The sequence below is a fragment of the Bombina bombina genome, chromosome 4 (genome assembly GCF_027579735.1).
Source record: "Bombina bombina isolate aBomBom1 chromosome 4, aBomBom1.pri, whole genome shotgun sequence".
Taxonomy (NCBI): domain Eukaryota; kingdom Metazoa; phylum Chordata; class Amphibia; order Anura; family Bombinatoridae; genus Bombina; species Bombina bombina.
In genome coordinates this window covers 399,394,215-399,411,167 of record NC_069502.1, presented here as the reverse complement: position 1 = coordinate 399,411,167, position 16,953 = coordinate 399,394,215, and the positions used below count along the sequence as shown (strand labels likewise).

Genomic DNA, 16,953 nt, shown 5'->3' with positions numbered 1-16,953 from the left:
AGCTAAGAAGCCTGCAGAAAAAATATTATATACTGTAACTCATTGCACATCTCCTAAGTAAAGCTTTACTCAAACATGAACAGTAATTTCTAGTATGATGCAGGGTAAATCCCATCATTAATTACATATTATGCAACTTTTTTATATACATCAGAACACTTATCAAACATTGGCCAATCAAATAAATGAACATATATGTGTTTCTTTTGTTGCTTGCCTAAAAGTGGGAGTCAGAAAGCCTAAACAAATGAAAAAAGGAAAAAAAAGAACAAGGTCAGGCATTTATGTACTACAAAAAAAGTGTATAACAGAATTATCTCAAAAAAATACCGACCAATTAATCTCTCTATTCATACCCTTTGGTTCCAGAGTATTGAAATGGAATATCCAAAAGGTCTCTCGTTGTTTTAGCAATAGATTCCTATTGCCACCTCTCCTGGGGGTCTTGACCTGTTCTATGATCTGGAACTGGAGTTGGCTGATTTGATGGACAGCTGTTAAAAAATATGGACCACCCAAATAAAATGCAGACCAATTAATCTCTCTATTCATACCCTTCGGTTCCAGGGTATTGAAATGGAATATCCAAAAGGTCTCTCGTTGTTTTAGCAATAGATTCCTATTGCCACCTCTCCTGGGGGTCTTGACCTGTTCTATAATCTGGAACCAGAGTTGGCTGATTTGATGGACAGCTGTTAAAAAATGATGGGCCACCAGAGCTGTTATGACCTTACATCTGATATTACTTTTATGCTCGGTGATACGATAACGGATACTCCTTGAGGATTCCACAATATAAACCCGCCCACATGGACACTTAATCAGATAGATGACGTAATTAGTATTACATATAAAAGGATCCTTATAATGATATTTCTGTCCAGTGTGGGGATGTTGAAAATATGGGCCTTTGATAATAGAACTACAGTTGCTACAACCCATACAGGGGAAACAACCCACATTCTTCTTAGTAATGTATTGTTGAGATAAATTTTTGCCAGAACCAATGTCAGCTCTTATGAAAAGATCTCTCAAGCTTTTACTGCGTTTATATGCCGGCATAGGAAAGTGGCAAAACTCCTCAATGTTTGGATTGCAACTATTTTAAGACTTTCCAATGTTTACGAATGATTCTGGATATACACTGACTTTGTCTCGAATACTCTGATACAAAAATAATTCTCCTGTTTTGTTTTTTATCCTTGGTTTGTTTCGATTTTAATAGGAGGTTCCTATTCATAGGTAATATGGTTTCAATAATGTTAGTGATTAAATCCATAGGATAACCCCTTTCCAATTTTTTTTGTTCCATTTCAGTAAGTCTAATAGGTACTTTAGATTCATCAGCTACAATGCATTTAACCCGCAGCTTTTGACTCTTGGGCAGTGATTTAATGAGTGAAGGATGTAATACTAATTACGTCATCTATCTGATTAAGTGTCCATGTGGGCGGGTTTATGTTAGGGAATCCTCAAGGAGGATCCGTGATCATATCACCAAGCATAAAAGTAATATCAGATGTAAGGTCATAACCGCTCCGGTGGCCCATCATTTTTTAACAGCTGGCCATCAAATCAGCCAACTCCGGTTCCAGATTATAAAACAGGTCAAGACCCCCAGGAGAGGTGGCAATAGGGAACTATTGCAAAAACAATGAGAGACCTTTTGGATATTCCATTTCAATACTCTGAAACCGAAGGGAATGAATAGAGAGATTAATTGGTTGGCATTTTATTGAGATAATTCTGTTATACACTTTTTTTGTAGTACATATATGTCTGACCTTGTTATATTTTTTCCTTTTTTCATTTGTTTAGGCTTTCTGACTCCCACTTTTAGGCAAGCAACAAGAGACACATATATGTTCATTTATTTGATTGGCCTGTTACATGTTTGAGTAAAGCTTTACTTAGGAGATGTGCAATGAGTTACAGTATATAATATTTTTTTCTGCAGGCTTCTTAGCTGTATTTTATTGTCAGATTTGCTCCAATAGACTCACTAGATGGAGCTGTTAGTTTCAGCATAAGCTATGTACATAGAATGTAAGGGTTAAATCTCAGGTGTTTAAACAGGTGAATCTGTACATTATTTTATCACATGATTAAGGGGCATGCGCGCCGAAACGTCGTGCTCTTTTGACCCTATTATGGACATTATTTTGAATAAAAGAAATGTTGGCATTAAGGAGACCCTCCGTATAATTTCTTTTATGCTATATTTGGGAGTTTGGTAGTAGTTTCAGGTCGATCTATCCTGTGGATTGCATTGCTGGATTCTATCTTCCTTTCACTAGAGTGGGGATGGAACCAAGTGCAAACAACATGTCATTTAGACAATATTTATATGTCATAACACAGCGTATACATGTAACCTAAACGTAGTTTTATATAATATTTTTATACTTTATAGCCTCAGAATGATAGTTTAGTAGAGTAATAGGAAAGGTGATTGGTTGTTAATATAGACATTTGCATTTTAAAAAACAAACCAACCAACGATACAGGCAGAGAAGATCTCTCTCTCTGTATATGTGTGTGTATATATATATATATATATATATATATATATATATATATATATATAAATAAATACACCCATCTATCAATCCAATTTTATTCCACTATATAAAAGATTACCTTAAACCTCCTGGCACAAAAGGGTTTGCAATGCATTATTTTAGAACATGCTGCAGGGCCTTTTGGTAGAAAATAATTACTAATACAAACCTTATAAATCTGCAGATAGGAAAACAATGCGAAACAGCATAGAGCAAATTTAGGTGGGGGGGTGGTGGTGGTGGTTATGCTTATTTGATAAATTAATTTCTTTCATGGGAATGAGTCTGTGAGCCGTTACTCCTGGCTACTAAGAGGAGGAAAAGATTCCCAAAGCTCTAAGAGAACTTAATCCTTCTCAATGCTCTGGTATTCCAGTCCGACGTATAGACAAAAAAGGAGAAGTAGGAAAGCAGGGAAAAAGAGGTGCAAACTAGAACTGCTGTCAGAAAAAATTAAAATAAATAATTAAACTGGGCGTGTCTCGTGGACACAACACCATGAAAGAAATTCATTTATTAGGCAAGCATACATTTTGTTTCCATAGCGGACCCTATGGAGCTTTCCCTCCCGACTGTGCTCATGTCCAAGGTACACACGACCGCAGCGAATAAAGAGCAGATCGGAGGAAGTAGACCATGTGAATGGACTGCGCTGCAAAGCTGACATACCAGAGATCAGTGGCCATGCTGCACAAGACATAAGTCCAGGCCCTCACTCAGACACGGTACTATATGCAGGTATAAACAGAGTTTGCAAAGGGGAAGTAAGCAGCAACACACCATAGTTCATCTGCGGCGCTGTTAGACATGCAAATCCCTCGTTCTGCTGACCCTGAACAGAGACACCTCCATTTCTTATAATCTATCTGCTGAGCACTTTATAACCCTGTGCGGCTAGAGAAAAACAGAGCCCTATACCTCAATGAGAGTTAACCCCTATGGAGAAGGCAGGCTTAGCAAATAGAGGATACCTTAAGCAATTTGGGTCTTCTGCAACACCTATTTAATATTACAATTCTACACCTAAGGTATAAATACTAAATATGCTCAGCAAGGCAGTCAGCACCTATTAAATAAGTAGAACTTTTATCTCTCACAATATCATATACCTCTGTCATACAGGCAGCCTACATAGTTCCTGGACATACAAAAGAAGCTTACCCAGGTGGTAAATCGCCATAGAACAGGCTAACAATGTTACTGAGCCGGTTGTTAGTTCCTGTAAGTTTCCTTTTCTCTGTGTGTATTTTGAAAAAGGGGCAACCAGATGTGGACTCCTTGCCCGGTGTGCCTAGAGGAATATGGCTACACCTCACTGACGAGACCCAATGAAGGCCGAAACGATCGTCTGGGGTTGCTGTGTTCCTTGTTCAGAGAGGAATTGCCTGGTATTTCGGTGCTGGACTGACCATAATAGGCAGGATCAGACTGACATACTACAGGAAAGTTCTACTCTGTGAAAAGCATTACTGGGTTAAAAGAAGCTGCAGCCAGGTGGTAAATCGCAATAGAACAGGATAACAAAGTTATTTAGCCCATTGTTTGTTCCTGTGAGTGTGCTTCTCTCTGTGTGTATTTAGTTCCTGAACATGACTGGGCTCCAGCCCAATAAATCTAAGGGTCCCAGTAATTCAAAATTAATGCAGCAATATTTAAAACAAAACTCTGCTACTACTGCGCCTAAAATGGCTCCTCCTGCTTCTAAACAAACCACAGACGCTCAACAGCATCCCCCCACCTCCACTAGTTTAACAGGATTAACTAAACAAGACTTGCTATGTACAAAATAAGATATCAAAGAGATGATGAATGAAGATAAGAACTGGTATGGAGAGCTGAAAAGATATATTTCAAAAGTAACCCAAAGAGTTTCAACCCGTGAAGAGAATCACAATGCCACCTGTAGTACTATACAACATGTCTCATTTGATGTATGGCCAGGAGGAAACCATACAAAATCTATTAGAAAACGTGGAGTATTTGGACAATAGGGACAGATGCAACGACCTGCACATACACAGTATACAGGAATCTATTCTACCTGCTGCTCTAGAGGGATGCGTTCAGGATTTGTTCCGAACAATCAAAGGATCTGCATAGAAAGGGCACAGAGAGCCTTGAGAGCAAAACCACCATCAAAGGCACCCCCACGTTATTGTCAAGCTCCTTAATAAGGACAGAGAGGAGATACTTAGACATGCCAGACAAAAGCAAAAGATATAACACGCAGGCAATCATATACAGATATTTACAGATCCAGTCCAGTCACTCATAAAAAAATGTAGAGACTTACAATACATCAACTCTGTCTTAAGGGATAAGAAGATAGCATACAGATGGGGATTCCCAGTCAGTATCATAGTACCCAGAGGAGACTCCACCACATCTACAAAAAAATGACTTACCAGGCTTTTGCAAAGCACTAAAGATTGCCTGGTATTTTGGTGCTGGACTGACCTTGTTAGGCAGGATCAGACTAACAGGAATAGGGCTAAGGAGCCCTACAGAGGTGCGCTTGTATATGGAGAAACAACGGAGATGTCTATAGATGAACTCAAGTTCAAATGAACGGCAGCACTCCCAGATAGATGGGTCATGAAACAATCCTGTAAAGACAGAAAAGGAGGCGCCACATAGGACAGTATTGTCTGTTCAATGAACACAATAGAACCAGACAAATGGCAACCCACATAGATGAAGGCACTGACGGTGTCAAACACAGCAGGCTGGAACCTCTAAGTCGCCCGATAGACTCACTTCCAATTGGCAGGGGCTGATCACGTGAAGGCGTTTCACCACTCAGAGTAGTTTCTTCAGCAAGACCTCAAAGACGTCCTTGATACCTGCGCCAATCAGCTGGAACGGCTGTAGGGTATGTAATGAGGGCTTGCCTACCGTGTATCTATTTCATGCTACGATCCCCTCAATTGCAGTAAAGGAATAATCCACGGAGCAAGGGTGATTAAAAAGTTTATTAAAAACAGAGATAAACAGCCACGGGTTTCTCAGCCATAAAATGCAGTTTCATCAGGCTGTAACTAACACACATACACTTGCTCTATATATAGAACCCTCTAGCCAATCAGACACCAGTATTGGCTCACACCCAAAAATGGATGTCAATATTTTAAAGAGATACAATTAATTAATGAACATTACAACATTATACACTAAAATAATTATATACAATAAAAAGCAACCTCTTATTTGTTAAAAAATGCATAAAAAAAAATAGATACACTTGAAAAATATTAAAATGAAATGATCATAAAAAGTGGTGTATATCACCACTGTATTTAAGCTATAACAAGTTGTTATTAATAATGTAAGGACCTCAAACTGTTAAACAATGGGCCACAACCAGCACTCAATAGACCCATTAGATAAAAATATATAATGAATCAAGACATTACAATCCACTTAAGTGACGTGGTATTCATATACTAAAGATTTTGTATATTGTGCAATAACCTACCTGTTTTGGGTTAATACAACCATTCAAAATAAAATAATAAACAACCCTCTCCAGTTATTAGCCCACAGAAGTGCATGTACAAAGGCTGCATCTTGTAACAACCCAATCTCTAATGGTGTGAAAGTGAATAAGTGAGATAAGACTATCATCTTTTATTTAAACCTATATTATTTTAAAAGAAACCAAATTCAGATCCACAAAAAGAACCCACAGAGGTCAGTGGAAGGCCGCCAGATCCACATTTATATTGAGACCAGATGGATAGTAACGTCTCAATTTGCGGATCCAGTAGGTCTCCCTTTGTCTGAGTCTGAAGAATCTATTATAGAGATGATATTTGGGAATATACTCTATAGGAGAAATGGAAAAATATTTAGTGTCACCATTATGTTTGATATTACAGTGTCTCGGTACACTATGTGATTTATAGTTGTTTTTCATGTTGCGGTAATGCTCAAACCACCTGATACTGAGGCACCTGCAGGTACGACCTACATATTGGATCCCACAGATGCAGGAGAGAAGGTAGACCACATAGCTGGATGCGCAGGATATGCGGCCAACTATGGGATAAATACGTTAAATCACATTAGATTAAAATGTGTGTTTGTTGTGTACAATGTGGACACACATTTTACATCTTTTTACCCCGCATATGAAGGACCCCTGTTGTGTCGCTCTTTTATTTGTAGTTTAAGTCTTAAACACAATATTTTTCTTAAGTTTCACTATTTTGCTTGGTGCTACAATGGTCTTTAGATTAGGGGCCTTTTTAAACATTATCATGGGTTTTGATTCTATTAAATTACCCAAAATAGGGTCCTTAGTCAAGATATTCCAATGTTTATTTATGATTTGTTTTATCAGGTTATGATTACAATTATTTTGTGTGATAAACATTGTACGATTATTAGCATTATTTGCTTTCTGCACAACATCTTTTTTATTTAAAAATTATTCCTCCCTATCATCCAGCTTAGCTCTTCTATATCCGTTATCAATGATATGAGGTGGCTACCTCTTCTCTATAAATCTTTCTTTTAAGATTAAGCTTTGCGCCTCATAATCAGAAAGCATACTACAATTATGACGTACTCATTTAAATTGCCCATATGGGACATTCCTTCACCAGTGATTGCTGGTAAAATCAAGATAACTATTACAATCCACTGTTTTAAATTAGGTTGTACTAGTGACCTTCCCATTGACAAACCAGAGATTAAGATCCAATAAAGCAGTGGTCTCATTATTGATAGAGCTGGTAATCAATCCTCTGAGTGGTGAAACGCCTTCATGTGATCGGCCCCTGCCAAATGGAAGTGAGTCTATCAGGCGAATTAGAGGTCCCGGCCTGCTGTGTTTGGCACCGTCAGTGCCTTCATCTATGTGAGTTGCCATTTGTCAGGATCAGACTAATATACTTCAGGAAAGTTTTCCTCTGTGAAAAGCACAATTGGGCAAAAAAAAGCTGCTTCCAACTGGTAACCGGTCCATGGAACAAGCCACTGAGCTGTTGTTCGTTCCTGGCAGACTGCTTCTTCTGTAAAGATTAATATACCACTGCCCAAATATACCAAATATAAACAGAGCATCAAAGTCTCACAACTAGCTGGAGAAAACTCTACTTCAGGCAATGTTCAGGAGGCAAATGCTAACTCAACAACTTTCACCCAAGACACTCACTATGGACATTGAAGTATCCTGAACTATACCCATAATAAACTTCACAATGGATCTGAACATAGGCTTCAGTGGCTACAGGTTGTATACTAAAGCTAACTATGTATGTTTGGGTTATAAATAATAAATAAACATATTTGTTTATTTTTAAAAAAAAGTAGGTATTCAATCTCTAACCTTCCAGATAATAGAGTTGAGATCTGATGATAAAAGGGACCATGAAACAGTAAGTCATGTTGAAGAGAAAAACCATGGAGAAAACTTGACATTTGAATAATATTTGCAATCCAAGTTCTTCGGGGGCCTGGCCGGAGCAATCAGAATTACTGAAGAATGCTCTATTCAGTCCGAAGACAGAAGTCATCAGATCTATATCTGGAGACCCTAATGAACCACCGTCTAGTTTAAAACTACTAGATGGAGAGCTCAATCATGTAAAAGGGAATGCCAAAGTATGAAAACTGCTACCCAATGTAAATAATTAAATCAAAAGGCAGACGCCATGCTTGCTATAAGAGGCCTTGGTTTGATGAAAGGATATCTAATTCCTGTTCATATAGCTCCTGAAAGATATACTATAAAAAGTACCATCCACCATTAGAATAGTTACTCAAAAGCTTTACATAAAAGCTGGAAAAGGAAAGAACATCCTATTAACGTTAGCGGATGAAATAAAAGACAAAGCTTGGTGTACTCTCTAAAATCTATTGAAATAATAGCCTCCGGAACCCCTGCAAAATAAAAAGCAAAATTAACAGTGGATCTACCCTAAAGATATATGTAAGGTAGTGGGGACATTTTCAAAATGCTCCATGAAATACACAGAAATTAAAAAATAAATATAAGACCACGAAAGCAACTTTACTATATAAATTTATATAAATAATAACATATCTATATCTATAACAGGGACTTTAATGTCAAAATACGAGCACTTAAACGGATAGTGAACTCAATTTTTTTCTTTCATGATTCAGAGCATGCAATTTTAAGCAACTTTCTAATTTACTCCTATTATCAATTTTTCTTCGTTCTCTTGGTATCTTTATTTGAAAAGCAGGAATGTAAACTTAAGAGCCGGCCCATTTTTGGTTGAAAACCTGGGTTGCACTTGCTTATTGGTTTGCTAAATGTAGCCACCAATCACAAGCGGTAGCCAAGGTGCTGAAACAAAAAATGGGCTGGCTCCTTAGCTTATATTACTAATTTTGCAAATAAAGATACCAAGAGAACGAAGAAAATTTGATAATAGGAGTAAATTAGAAAGTTGTTTAAAATTGCATGCTCTATCTGAATCATGAAAGACAAAACTTGGGTTTACTATCCCTTTAAGAAAAGGAGCAAATCCTCTTTGCATTGTGTCATACAAATACCAAGATTACGGAGACATGAGTAGAAATACTAATCAGGTTCCTATGCTGAAGGACTGAGGCAGCAATAAATGTAAGCAAATAAAACACCTGTTAGTGAAAATAGTTGAAAAAATATTAACTGTATGATATGAAAAAAACAAACAGCTTTTTAATAAATAAATAAAAACTCACCCCCTCCGTAAATTAATTATAAAGTAGCAAGCTAAAAAGTCTGTCAGTCAATGATTAGAAAAAAACAGAGCGGACAATAGCTCTGTGGAAAAAGATTAACCGCCATGCAGCAAAAAAATACAAAAATGCTGAGCAGAGTATAATAACAAACAGTGGAGCGCGCTACGTAAAGTTGGGTGCGCAACTCGATAGTGAGGTGGGTACAATAAAAACTATGCCAGAGGGCCAGTGCACGCTTTTGTCTAAGCGGAGTCTTTAGAAGAAATGGGTCTCAAATTGGTCCCCTCTCAACTATGAATCTGGAGCACAACAATTCTTCACCTTCTTCCTATAGAGGCAAAGAATCTTTGCCTCCTCCTAGGGGCCAGGAGTTGAATACCAGGAGTAATGGCTCGTGATCTCTCGCCACATTATGAAAGAAAAAGATTTCTTACATTAAATTTTGCTACATTAGGCATTTTTATATAAAACAAACAAACAAAATATTTAGTGGAACATTTAACATACAGATATGTCTAAAGACAAGGCAAAGGGGAGGACAATGCAAACAGAAAAATAGTAATGGCCCTGCCTTACAAAGCTTAAAGGGACATTGTACACTATATTTTAATTTGCATAAATGTTTTTAAATAACATTGTGCTGATTTTCAGACTCCTAACCAAGCCTCAAGGTTTTAGATGTATACTGATGTCTACAGACTCCTGGTTATCTAATGGGTCTTTTCATATTCAGGGGAGGGTCTGCCATTCCAGCCCTTTTCAGTGGGTGTCCCAGCCTAGCCTCATCAACAGTGCTTAACTGGGAGCTTCTAAGTAAATGTTTAAAAGGTTTTATAGTGGATTCTTATATCAGCATAGGTGCATATTCTTCTTTATAGTAGTGTCTATTACATGCAGTAATCTGAAAATTGGTGTATACTGTCCCTTTAACCTATCTGAGCATGCTTTAAATATAGAGGTTGTTATTTCATTTGACTTTTTCCTTTGCTTGGACAAGCAAAACATGCTAACAAATGGAAGAAAACAGCCGCATAGGTGGATTTGGTTACTAATGACATGCATGTACACAAATGCATTGCAGGCTAGATTACCTGGGAGGTTAACAATAAATAAATTGCAAAACAAATGCAGAGAAAATAGCTGTCAGCTTTAGTCGTTAGCATTGCACTCATGCCTTGTCCCATCTCTCTCAGTGCTAGTTAGTTAATCCTCAGCATGCATAAGATTTGATGAGGAGCTCCCTCCTACTCTACCTAATTTTGCTCAGCTGATTCCTTGCTCGTGACAGAGGCTGCAGTGCGATGAACTCGTCACTTAAAGTAACTCTGTTGGTATATATCTACAGGTGGACAGAAAAGGTATGTGACACACAACACAACAATTAGTCATTTTACAAAGCTTGTAACAAACATGGGAGTAGATCTGCTCATTTTTAGTGCATGGATTATGATGGTATAATAAGTAGTTAAGGAACAACCAGAAAAGGGAACTTTATAATAGCAAACATTTCCCAACAATGAAGTAAAAAACTTTTCTATGTACATTTAAATAAAATAAAGGGGTTTTAAGTTTTATTTTAAATTCTGCTATCAGTTTTCTTAAGAGTCACTTTTGTATTCCTTTACCAAGGTCAGGTGACCGATAGCGTGTTTATTATGCTAGTAAGGCTACACCGGATAGAAAACCCCAATATTTTATTTTGTGATTCAGGCAAAGAATGCAATTTTAAAAAACGTTTCCAATTCACTTCTATTATGAAATTTGCTTTGTTCCCATGGTAGTTGAAGAGACCCCTAGTTATGTGTCTGGAGCACTAGATTGCAGGGAAGAGTGCTGCAATCTAGTGTTCTTAGAAATGGTAAACATTCTAGCAAAATGGCTGCCATATAGGGCTCCAGACACGAATCATGAAAGAAAAAGTTTGGGTTTCATGTCCCTTTAAACGTAAGATATATTTGAAAACAATGTGAGCAACATAATTTAGAACTACATTTGTGCAAATGTGTGGTGCATTATTTCTACAATCTGAAAAACAAATAGATGTATAATGCAAGAGAGCGTTCAAATGATTTTATTTGTAAAGTAATTAACAGAAACGATTAAAACATGCTTAAGGAAAAAAAGCCTTCATCTAAAATTGCAAAATGTGTTTAATATTCAAGCTATAGCTGATATTTTCCCTTTATTGAACTTATTTAAATTCTGACCTATTACATACAAGAGTTGGCATATGAAAATATTGATTAATAGAAAATTCTGATCATTTTAAAGCAAACAAATAAAAAATATATATTTATATCAGTTCATAGAACTGGCATTCATGTCAGACAGGCTACAAAATCTGTATAAAAATGGAGGAATACATTTGAAAGTGATTTCATGATCATGATATACTACTATGCTGCCATCTGCTGGTAAAAATACAAACTATTAATATTGCTTAACCTTTTGAGTGATAAGGCATTTCCCACATGGGTGCTAAGCTGGATTTGAGCTTTTTTTTTTTAAATATATTACATTTTTTATTATTTTTATTTTTTCCAGATCCCCAACACTTATACCGTTGGAAAGGTTAGGCAATTAACTTTCCAACGGTGGGTCTTGGGGGTCTGTAGAGATACAGGTTTCTAAGCAGCATGCCCCCATTTCCCTATATTGTACATTGTAAATTTTAAATAAAGTTGCGCAGTGACGTCATCACGTGAAACGTGAAGCCCTGGCGATGCCTGTCTCTATACAGGCCAGATCTCTGGGGTGGTAGTCAGTAGGAGCCCCCAGATTGCCCTCAAGGTGGGTGAGTGCTAGCGACGGCTCTGAGCCGTCGTCAGTACCTGTCTGGGATGATTTGCGACCTCTCAAATGCCTATTTTTCCTTACAAATAGAGGAGCTTTAAAAGGGACATTATACACTCTTTTTTTTCTTTGCATAAATGTTTTTTAGATTATCTATTTATATAGGCCATACATTTTTAAAAAAAAAATGTATAGTTTTGCTTATTTTTATATAACATTGCTCTGATTTTCAGACTCCTAACCCCAATGTTTTAGGAGAATACCGACGAATACCTACTCCAGCTTGCTCCTGTTTGTGTAAAGGGTCTTTTCATATGCCAAAGAAGGGGGGTGTCTTATTTGCCACTTGCAGTGGGCTTTCCAACTACATTTTCAACAGAGCTAAATTGAGAGCTTCTAAGTAAGTTTTTAAACAGTTGTATACTAGATTTTTATATCAGGATCTGTGCATCTTATTCTTTATAGTATTGTCTATTAAATGCAGTTGTATGAAAATTGGTGTATACTGTCCCTTTAATGACTGTTAAAGGGCCAGTCAACGTTGTTATGAATGTGCAGAATTATTATGTAACATTAACCTAGTGATGCCTATAAAAAGGAGGCATATTAAAGTTTTAACCACCCAAAACTTTACTTCCCTTCCTCACCGTCCTCTTTAGCTCCTCAGTTTTATCAAAAGCGCGTCACAGGCTCACTGTCTAATCACAGTCCACCCAGTCACACCATTGTACTACAATGTAGTGTTCTCCCGCGCTAGGTAGAACACCACATTATACAGAGTCTGTGTCCTGTTTTGGAAAAAATAAATAAAAATGAGGAGCTGAAGAAGATGGCAGTGCAATGGGTAATTTATAACAATTTGTTTTGAGGGAGATGTTTTCACATGCAAAAACTGAGAACTTTTATAGGATTAAGAAGAGATACAAGTCAATATTAAACTTCTCACAGAGCATGCAATTAAAAAAGACTTTACAATTTATTTAAGCTATCAATTTTTACTTTGTTCTTCTGGCATCCTTTGTTGAAGAGCATACCTAGGTAAGCTCTGGAACACGGACGTATCATAAGCACTAAATGGCAGCAGTATTTGCAATAATGTTGGTAACAATATTATACACTGCTGCAATAATGTTCAAAAGAAGTGCACATTCCTGAGCATAGTGTTATTGAATAATCTTTCTATTACGCATTAGTTATTTTTCTGTATTTTAAAGGGACAGTATACCCCAAAACTTTTGTTCCCAATTATCCATTTTACCTGCTGGAGTGTATTAAATAGTTTACAAATAGCTCCTTAGCCTTTATATTGGCATTTGAAATAGCTGATTTAGCCTGTGGTATCCCGCATCCCTACCTATACTGAAAATTTCTATACCTAGGTAGAAGCTATTGAGAAACTATGTAACACACCCAGCAGAAAAAAAATATACTCACAGAGGGAGGTGAAAGAGATGAAGATCTAAAATGTTCAAGTATTGTACAGAGACAGAGATAAGAAAGGCAAGAATTTGAGTGATAAGATAACGAGATCTGATCTGTCAGCAAGCCTAGCCTATTTTGATGGCTGTGGTTTAAAAGAGCAAATCCAGCTATTTATTTTGCAAAAAGAAGCATAAATGAGCAACTTTTCATACATTTTATACATTGCAGCTGCTATAACAAGTCATGGGGGACAATTTTACTGTTCCTTTAATGGTGCTTTAAATATCCTAAAATGTGTGAATATTAGTTTATGTGGTATTTAACTTTATCTATCTGGTGACAATTTAATTATGTAGCATTTAATAAGAGAAGAGACGATGGCATTAAATAGGTCCAGTATAGACCTGCCACTGGAATCTGGCAGATATAAACATTTGGTTGCCATGTACTTTTTGGAATATAAACATACTGTTTAAAATTATGTTCTATTAACAGAGAGAGAGAGAGAGAGAGAGAGAGAGAAAGAGAGAAAGAGAGAGGGGTAGAGTCACAATGGCTTTATGAACAGGACATATTTTCCAAAGGTTTAAATATATCTTATTTTAAAGATCTTAATTTTGTGGAGTCTATATGTTTTTGCTTCTGGTTTACAATTTAAAAAGCTGAAATGTAATAGGTCTACCTTTTCTAAGCACATTTATTAAAATAGATGGAGCTTTCATGCAATATTAAAAATGAGTATTTTGAGTAAATGACTTGGAATGAACAGTTGTCATGGATGTGTGATATTGAATAAAAAAGCTTATAGTGCAGACATTTTGACAAGGAAGTATTAAAATAAATATTCTATAAACTTAGAATCCAAATACGTACTATTTTTAATTAGAAGTCCACACGGGGGCTCCTACATTGAGAAAAAGATGTTAATCAAAACTCAGGGAAGAGCTATCTTTTCTAGTTGTACGTCTATTTACAATTGTTTAATAGTTGTGTCCATCCTGCTCATACCCTGGGGCAAAAAACCTAGAGTAATATAAATACCATATACCAATAAATTATTTCACTAAGAGTTTTTTTTTAATGCAGATTATCTTATCTTTTTGATTGAGAAAAATGTGTATGCTAAAGTATGCATAGTATCAATCAGTAAAAAGAGGGGTACTCCTCTGACACACGGGGATCCGTCCTGCTAGCGGTGGCTGTGAAAGGAAAGACCTCACCTTCAAAACACCTCTGCCCCGATGGCTGCCGTCTCCTCAATACCCGTCCTCGATACTCGACCGTGATCGGGAAACTTTTTCGGACGGCGTCTGACGTCACTTTCTCGTGACCGCACCTAGCCAATCACGGGGCAGACTGGGTGTGCGGTGTCTCACTATTCTCCAGCTCCTACCGGTTACAGCAGTGGAATGAATTACACTTACTCGGAGCTCTCACGGGTAATTTCGGGCAAACAGCCCTATTGCAGCAAGCAATGGCCCCTTCCCTGGCCAGACGATATCCAAAGAATTAAGAATGCCGCTTGAGGTAAAACTCAGTACTTTATTGGTCAATGTAAAAACTTGATGCCAGCGTGCAGTAACAATTAAGTCTATGAATAAGGCATATCAGCTGAAACGCGTCAGACTGGCCTGTTTGTGACTAAGCAGCTGTTTGAAAATACTTGTTACTGCACGCTGGCATCAAGTTTTTACATTGACCAATAAAGTACTGAGTTTTAACTCAAGCGGCATTCTTATTTCTTTGGATAGTATCAATCAGCCCAATATAAGACTGACACTAGAAAATCTGAACAGATAGCCTTCTGATTAAATTCCCCTATGAATAAAATTAGTTTAGAGTGCACCAGAATGGAATATATATCACAAGGTTAAACTCCATCAGTAAGGTGGAGGACAGTGCATGAGAGTGCAAAGTGACAAAAAAATAATCAATAATCCAAGCTGATTACATCTTACAGAACCAAAAACATGTCAGGCTGGATTTACACATGGAGACAAAGCCGTTTGGATGTTTTAAAGCTTTTAAAAATAAAGGATATTCATTTTTAACTCTGCATGACCCTTATGCTTTATCTGCTTTCAACATTAGTTGAAAATTATCTCCATTTGTGTTGTAAATCATAAAAATAGAAGTATAAATGGATGTCTTCTCAATACTTACAAATGTAAGGATGTTCAAATTCAAGTCCATTCTAATCAATCTGTCAAGTGATAACCTGTTTATCTAATGCATCTGGTCCACAGAACATTACCCATACCTTGCATAGGGACAATGCAACACCATTATCACAATAAATCATTTTCACACTTTCTGAAAGGAATTTTGGACTTTTCCAATTCTACACCTAAAACCTACTGAAACTCCCGTATGCATATTTTAAGTGGTGTTTGGTGTCTGTTTGCATGTTCATTCTAAAAATAAATACCTGGTGTCTGTTTGAATGTTTATTTAAAAAAAAATAAAAAAATAATACATAAGCTGCTTTAAGATAGCTCCAGAATTCACACACATGACTAGCTTGATCATTTTCCCATGCATGCCTGGCATCAAAAGTAAAACAACTTTAAGTATTGCATTCTGTATGGAAGCTTTTTTTTATATTTGTGCGTAATTCTGCTTTCTAAAATTTTTGGTACGTTTATTTAAAAAAAAAAGTGAAACATACAGAAATGGCAGGGTTTTTTGGTAAATATTTATACTTTTTTATGTACAGATTATTGTTTTAATGTCTAATTTTGGTTATTGAAAAGGTAATAAGATGTCTCTGATTCTTCAGCAAATTTAAGAAAAAATAAATAGATGAAGCTTTCAAACTTCATTAAATGTTGCATTTTAACCAGCAGATGGCAGTAAAGTAAGAAATCAGATAACTTTTACATATCTTGTTTAACATTTTGACCACATATGTCGTTCACTGGGTTATTTCAAGTTATACTAAACCTACTCCAGTATATTATTCAAGCTAGTGCACATGGGTGATATTATAGAAACCTTCAAGTATACATATTAAAGCTGAGGTTGTAAGTATTTTTCATGAAAAAGGCAATTCCTGAACAAGGGGTCATGATCTCAAGCTGAAGGCTAATAGGTGCAGAAGTAATAAACTAAATAAGCTTTGGGAGACGTGTTGGGCATATGGTTCTTATCTGTCGTCAAAATCCATATTTTATAAGTTACATGTTACCGATACAAGCTTTATCTGTTAAAATGCTGTACTGCCCGCACAATCTAATATAGTAGCTGAATAGATCATACTTATTCCAGGGATAAGTGTACACTACCTTTAGTGTCTTAAATGGCGTACACTAAATATCCCTTTTGCCGTTGAGAAGGCTTATATACTGCTTTATGAAAGAGGTTCCTTTTTTATTAAAATGTGGTATATAATTGTTTTTGTGTGTATGCATATATACGCATTCAAATTAATACAGTGTATAACTAAACACACACACTAATACAATTAACAATTACACAT

At 36.5% G+C, this 16,953-nt stretch overlaps 1 protein-coding gene across 1 annotated transcript in view; it reads right to left on the bottom strand.

Annotated features, from left to right (window-relative positions):
* The window catches only part of ATP11B (ATPase phospholipid transporting 11B (putative)), a gene marked incomplete in the record, with an annotated part of 701,724 nt that overhangs the window by 23,587 nt on the left and 661,184 nt on the right, over positions 1-16,953 (bottom strand).